The 7,841-nt window shown below is 38.2% G+C and overlaps 1 long non-coding RNA gene across 1 annotated transcript; it reads left to right on the forward strand.

Moving 5' to 3' along the window:
* The first annotated feature begins 3,048 nt into the window (after positions 1–3,048).
* On the forward strand, positions 3,049–4,022 carry LOC117597953 (uncharacterized). Its single transcript, XR_004578689.2, has 3 exons — positions 3,049–3,338; positions 3,435–3,592; positions 3,683–4,022. It is a non-coding gene; the product is annotated as an uncharacterized LOC117597953 (long non-coding RNA).
* Positions 4,023–7,841: the final 3,819 nt, after the last annotated feature.

Here is a 7,841-nt window from a genome sequence, read left to right on the forward strand (position 1 = left end):
TTTAAATATTTGGGGGTCTTTTTAGGCAATGACACAACAGTGCAGAAAAACTGGGAAGGTTTAATAGAAAAAGTCAAAGGACGCCTAGAAAAATGGAAGTCTTTGTCCCCAAAATTGTCATACAGAGGACGCATTTTAGTTATTAATAATTTGGTGGCATCTTCCTTATGGCATAAGTTTGCCTGTGTAGATCCTCCTTTGCAGCTGCTATCAAAAATCCAGGCTACCCTGGTGGACTTTTTTTGGGATAAATTACATTGGGTCTCACAAAATATTCTGTTTTTGCCCAAGGAGGAAGGTGGTCAAGGACTAATTCATCTCCAGAGCAGAATTGCAACCTTTCGTCTGCAGTTTGTGCAAAGACTGTTGGATGGACCATCACGTTTTAGCTGGCGTGCTGTTTCATGCCTGATTTTACGTAGTTTTGCAGGTTTGGGGCTGGACAAAGCACTTTTTTTGATGGATCCCCTAAAACTGGACACCTCCACGTTGCCAATTTTTTACAAGAACATTTTCAAAGTTTGGAGTCTCTTTGCTGTTCAACGACCAGAAAACTCACATTCTCTTCATTGGTTACTGGAGGAGCCTTTAATCTGTGGCTCCCGGTTGGACCTAACAGACAGTTCCTTTTTCCCTGGACTTAGTAGGTTGCTGATTGAACACAACATTATTACTCTGAGTCAGCTACTGAACACTGTAGGGCCGGATTTCAAGAACAAAGCAGCATTAGCTCAACATTTGGGAATCAGGTCTATTCGTCTGGTTACCCAGTTGCTCATGAAATGGAAAGTGGCGTTTAAGACAACTGAAATGGACTTGCTAGCAGAGTATTGTGCTGGTTCCCGAGTTCCTGATCCTAAAGACTCTTTTCCTTGTCTACTACTGTCTGTAAATGTTGAAGGGATTACATCTCCTTTCATTGAAAATGTTACATCTCTGTGTAAAGACTTCTTTTTAAGTACTGGTAAATCTTTGTACAGGTCTTGTGTTTTGGTTTTTAGCAAAAAGGTTTTAAATGGGAAAGTTGATACTCCCTGGCGTGATGTTTTTAAACTGGATCAAAACACAAAACCTGAGTGGAGATCCTTGTATAAACCACCGTTGACCAAGAGAACAGGTGATTTGCAATGGAGAATTATTCATGGTGCTGTCGCGGTCAATGCTTTTATCTCAGTTCTAAACCCTGAGGTTACTTCTACATGTCCTTTCTGTTCTGACAGAGAAACCATCTTTCATGCTTTTATGAATTGTTGTAGATTGCAACCTCTATTTCTAGTTGTAGGTAATGTTTTCAGGAGTTGTAATGAGACCTTTTCTCTGGAGACTTTTATTTTGGGGTACAAATATGTGAGGAAGAAAAGATTTGTCTGTCAACTACTGAATTTTGTCTTAGGCCAAGCAAAACTGGCCATTTATACAAGTAGGAAAAAGAAAATAGAACAAAACTTAAATCAGAACATAGTAGCCTTGTTTTTTAACTTGGTGAAGTCAAGAGTTTTGATTGATTTTCTTTATTATAAGTCTATTGATGATTTTGTCACTTTTGAATGTATTTGGTGTTGTAATGAGGCTCTGTGCTCTGTTTTTGAGGGTGAACTGATTTTTATGCATACTTTGTGTTAGATTAAGACTGAAATCCATCATTGGAAAGCTGCTGAATTAGAAAACTAGGATTCAAATAAGCAAGACCTTGAAATGATGTAAACTGATGTTTTTAGCTGCCATTTTCCCTCCCGACAATAAATGCAGAATGAAATTAAACAAGCTTTGCGTTGGCTTTATCTGGGGCAATAACAGGGAAGTAACGAACCGGGAGCTTTTCTACAAACCTACAGCTTCTGCTGGACTTGGGGCCATCGACATAGGGCTTCAATTAAAGGATCCTTCTGTCCAAATATCACACAAGCTATAAAAAGAAGAGCAGATTGGATAGGGGACATAAGAACATGGCAGAAAAAAGCAGGCAGAGCCAGACACTAACTCCTTCTTACAAATTAATATACGGCCATTTTAAAGACAAATATAAACACTTACAAATAGACTGGGACAAATTAGCTAACAAATCCATATCTGAGGAAATAAACGAGGATGAATATGGGGAGGTTTTTAGGCAATGGATCAGAAATATGAAGAGCAAAGGCATGTGTGAAAATGGGCTGGTCAGTGGGGTAGAGTCGCAGTTAGATGTGAGGTGAAATGGAGCTGTTTTGGAACAAAGAAAAAATGTCCTGTTCATGATTGTGATGAGGATGAGACAATAGACCATTGGAAAATGTTACTGATGATCTTACTAATAAAATGAAGGGACTGTAACTTGTTTTGAATAAGTTTGTTGACCTTACTGAGTGTAACTAAGCAATGACAACTTTTTAAACTTTTGTTTTATTAAACTCAACAGATTCAATTAACCTCTACTTAAAATAATGAGGGTTTTGAAAAGTTGTGGGGGTCATGCGCAGTTCTACCTGTAGGTGGAGTCGATTTGGAAGCTGAGGGGAAAAGCATATTGTTTGTCCTAGTTTTTAATTGTTTAATTGGTAAATTGGTCAATTTACATTAATCAACCGTGTAACAGTCATATTAAATGAGTTAGTGTTACACAGTGACATTGGATGTGGTGGGATTATAATCAAATTGCTGGATTGTGTTGATGGAAATTAGCAGTTTAACATTTGCTAGAATTCGTGTATCCTCCGTTTATTCCATATGGGGGAAAAAAACAGAAAAAATGAAAACCTTAAAGCTCTGTTTTAACCAAGAAACTACTTTACCTCGCCAACATTAGCGAAGGTGACCGGCAGGGGGCGCAAAGACGCGGGGAAGACAAACACGTTCATGCGGAGCGTTAAAAAAAGATTAAAAATATTAAAGGCATCTTTAGTAGGACATGATTATTTTTTTCTGTTCACATTTTAGTTTTGAGAAGGAAGAATGAGAAAATGTAAATGGAAGCGCGTTGTGAAGCTCGCGCGAGAGGTGACGGTCCTCTGTGCTTATACACGTCACTTCCTGCGTGAGCTTCACAACGCGCTTCGGTTTACATCAAGCGTGAACTCGACCCTCACGTGAACGCGCGTGAGACACTTGGCCGGAAGCGATGTTTTATAGTTAAAGTTTAAAACATGAGTATTTTTCTTACACACACTTATCGTTTGGCTCCAGAAGACACTGATTCATCCACTGGGGTCGTATGGATTACATGATGGCTGTATGAACTTTCTGGAGCTCATTCGCTTGTATTATATGGACTAACAGAGATGGATAATTTTTCTAAAAATCTTCATTTATCTTCATCTGAAGAAAGAAAGTCATATACATCTGGGATGGCATGAGGCTGAGTAAATGATGAGAGAATTTTCATTTTTGGGTGGAGTTTTCCTTTAACACTAACTAAAAACCCAATAGATCTTAAACTTTTCTTTTTCCTTTCATAGGTCATTGCAGAGTTTAATCGCTTCACAAGCAAAAGCCTCAAGCAAGATTTCTTCTCAACACTTGATCAACATACAGCTCGTTTTCTGGAATTTTTTTAATCAAAGAAGGGGCAGTTGGAAAGAGGCTTTCTGAGATCTTTGAGCAAATTAAGTCTATGGTAAGCTTGTAAGTGTTTCTTTCTTGCAAACTAAATTCTGTTACTGTTTTACCTCAACTTTTAATTGATTCTATGTTATAATTTTTTCAGAGCACTGACATCACTGCTAAGCACACAGCAGTTCTCCATGGCCTTCCTCTCATTCTGGAGAAGAAACCACTGACATCTTTAAATATGGGAATATCAACACAAACGAAAAGACAATAATGTATGGAATATTTAAACAAAAAATAGCCAAAAATATAAACATTGGCTTTAAGTAAAAAATGTGGAAAACAAGGAGCACAATGATCAGTAAGCAATGCCATCTCCCAGCTGAGACGCTTTTTAAACTAATCTTAAATGAACTAAAAAGACAAAGGACAATGGAGTGAAGATCTAAAAATAAATCTCCATGGTCTTTATTAAAAATATGATCTCTGTAAATATTTAAGGGAAATAACTATGTAGATATAATAATATGATTGGACTCTGTTGTAAATAGTTATTTTTGTATATATAATAGTTTGTAATGTTGAAGAATTACTGTAAAAAAATTGTGAAATATTTAAACTGTGTAAATGTGCAAGAGTTATTGTAACAATTGCGAATGTTGAAGATTTATTGTAACAAATTGTGAATTATTCAATAAAGTTTGATTTAAAAACGCAAGACCGGCATTTTAATTTTATTTATTTATTCATTCATTCAAGCGTTTTTAACAATGGACTTTTTGTCACAAACCAGTTGTTACAGATATCCGGATATAAAAAGTAAATATAAACCTTTTTTTCTCTTTTTTAACATTTCCATGTCAAGTGCTGCGAGGCATGAAGATATGTTCTTAAAAAAGGGATAGAAAATAAAATTAAAATACTACTACTACTACTACTACTACTACTAATAATAATAATAATAGTAAAGAGTAGAGAAGAGGCGTGTGTTGGAGTTGTTATGGCAGAATAATCCAGTGCACAGTAATAAGGCTGATGAGCTCTGTGTCTGTGGGAAGGACACAAGGCCTACCGGCTGTTTGAGGCGGCGCTGCGTGTTGTGCTGGATGGAGCTTGACCCAGGAACTGCAATTTCCCACAATCACTATTCTGTTATGAAGTATTTTATGGCGGTGTTTATAAGTCTACACTTGTAGTAGTTAGCCGGGGGAGAGTGGAGAGAACTGTTAGAGAAATATTAGAGAAATGTTAGTGAATGCTCCCGCCTCCTCCCCTCCCTTTTTCCCTTTATGTTTTACTGTAATAAGGTATATATTGGCTTTATCTGTGTAATCTTCTTCCCTAGTTGTGGAGATTGTCGAGTGAAATAGCTGAGGCCACGTACGGAACATATGAAGCTCCACTGAAGCAGTGATGAGACTGAACATGACTTTTGGTGCTCATGATTGAATATGGCAGTTTTATTAGGAACCCTAAACATTAGAGAAGGAAATATTGAATGTGAAGTGTAGTAGTGCTAGTGCTTGTGAATAGACTCTCAGTTTAGATAGTGACCCTGAACAAAACTAACATGCAGTGCTTTATTAGGGTGCTGATGAAGTTGGAGTTGAACTGGTAAGAAAGCTATTATAGAGAGGCCTCATTAGACTCCCGAGGATGTTCAATCAGAAGCTGCCCCAAACTCCCCTGATTCCAGCCATCAGCTGGAATGAAGCAAAGCGGCCTGCACGAGCTGAGGCGGGGGTTGTAGAGAAAGCAGATAAAACACTGCCATGTGTTAGATAAGGGCTGGGAAACTGGGCTTTACTCACAGGATTTAGAGGACACAGCTTTGGAGTTAGTTTGATTACAGGTTGCTATTAGGTGCGTGTTGAGCCACCAAGCGCTTGCAAAATGCCTGTAGCCTGTGTTTTACTCTTCAACCTTTCCAACATGTATTCTGCCTTCCAAGAGGAGGATGAGCAGGAGGAAGAAGAGGCTCATGAAGCAGAAGTGGATCCGATTCTTCAACAAGATTTACTACAGGCTGGATTTACTGTCACACACGCCATCGCCACTGCTCTCTTTCATTAGTAGTGTAGCAGTAAGGTTACTCATACATACAGGCCACTTTATTAGGAACACCCCTTACTCATACACACCACTTTATTAGGAACACCCTTTATTCATACATACACACCACTTTATTAGGAACACCCCTAACTCATACACACGCCACTTTATTAGGAACACCCCTTACTCAACTTACTTATAAACGATGGGGAAAGTCAGGTGTTGTGTGTAAATCCGACTGCCCGGCTGGATCCTACACCCCCCCTTCACGTGCACGCGCACAGTACCATCGTGTTTCCTGTAGATGGCAGTAAAAACACAAAGTTCACTCAAAGGCTTCAGTTTTCATCCAAACGTTCAGTTAGATGGAGAACTTGTGCATTTTCCTGTAGATGGCAGTAAAGACTCTGAAATTTAATTCAATGCTTTTCAAACCTCATCTCAAAGGATATTACCAAAGTCCTTACGGCAACAATTCCGCCTGTGGAAAAAAGTAGAGAAAAAACAAAGAAGAAAAGTAAAATAAAAGGAAAAGGGACATGCCAAGCTGGGACTATTCGCAGGGCATGGGTGCTTGGTAAGGCGTGGCACTTGCCCATTTCAGGAGAGACCACTTTGCGCTGCCTTAATCAAACACCGAAAGATAAGAGAAAACAGAAGCTGTTTATGGAGCAGATAATCACTACACTTTTCGATCATGGTAGATTAAAATAATAATAATAATAATAATAATAATAATAATAATAAAACCTATTCTAAACAATTGTACATGCTAAAAGAAAGACATGTAGTAATGAATATTTCACTATAATCAGTAATCATTGTTTCATATTTACTAAAATACCTAATGAGAAATTATGTTTTTAATGTTTTGTTTTTGTTGCCGAGGTGCATTATGGGAGAATTCCAAAGTTCCATTGCATCCTATACGTGTCTCTTAGTTCAATGCTTTGTTCTTTACGTGTTTTTCACACACAAGCGGTAAAAATGTTCACAAAGGGGCTTCAGTACTCTCGAATTAATATCTGTAAAAACTGGCAACAATTTTAAGAAAATTTTAAGAAAAGCCTTATTACTGTGCACTGGATTATTCTGCCATAACAACTCCAACACACGCCTCTCCTCTACTCTTTACTATTATTATTATTATTATTATTATTATTATTATTATTATATAAACTGCTTTAAGTGGGGAAAGTATTGGTTAACACGGACTCCTCTACTGTTTTTAGTTGATCTGAGAAACACTTTCATATCTTCTGCATCATAACTCCTACTTGAGCTCTGCTTGTGATAAGGAGACGCTGGAGTCTGAAATCTCACCATCACTTTCTGTCTCATCTTCTTCTTCACTCTCCGTTATGTTTAAAAAAAAAATTTTTTTTTAAACCAATATGGGACCAAAGTCCTTGTTCCTTGTTTCCTTTTCATTGGTGCTTTAAACCCTTTTTGTTCCTCCTCGTTAGCGTTAGTCATTTTCCCGTCTAGCTGCAGTTCGGGATTTGCTTCAGCGGCCTTCATACTTTCTGAATCTCTTATTTCATTCTCTGAAACTTGTACTCTCGAATTAATATCTGTAAAAACTGGCAACAATTTTAAGAAAAGGACCTCAAAAAAAAAAAAAAAAAAGAACACAACTACAAAAAAAATTAAGAAAAAATAAAAATTCCCGCGGCAGGCGAGAAAACACTCAAAAATATTACCAAGTACAAATGAGGATAAGACAGAAATAATCCTAAAATAATAAAATAACACACACAATAACCCTGTGAATAAATCAGGAGAAGATCCTCAGGCTCCTCTCCACCTTCTTATTCACATAACTCAAATACAGAACACAGAATAAGCAGGTCATGAAGGAACCGAGACAAATAAATAAAAGGAACCGAGCAGAATGTACAAGACCAAACCAAAGAAAAGCAAACCAACAAAACTAAATAAAACCAGGCCAGTAGCACAAGCAGCAGTCAGCCGCACAAAGCGGACAAAACAAAGCAGCAGTGCGGAAAATGGCGCCCTGCAGAATCACTGCACTTCCTTTAACCCGGATTATTCTCCTTCATGTGGACACTACACCCGCGCCTCTACTAGCGCTCCAAGCCGCTAACACACACACACACACACACACACACACACACACACAGCTTCAGCCTGCCAGTAACACCCTGAAACCCGGAAGGGAAACGCCGGGAAACGGCTGCACCAGCGGACCACATCAACAATCTTTCTGCATCAGCCAAAACCTCAAAGCGGAAAAGGGGGAA

Source organism: Pangasianodon hypophthalmus, chromosome 9 (genome assembly GCF_027358585.1).
Source record: "Pangasianodon hypophthalmus isolate fPanHyp1 chromosome 9, fPanHyp1.pri, whole genome shotgun sequence".
NCBI lineage: Eukaryota > Metazoa > Chordata > Actinopteri > Siluriformes > Pangasiidae > Pangasianodon > Pangasianodon hypophthalmus.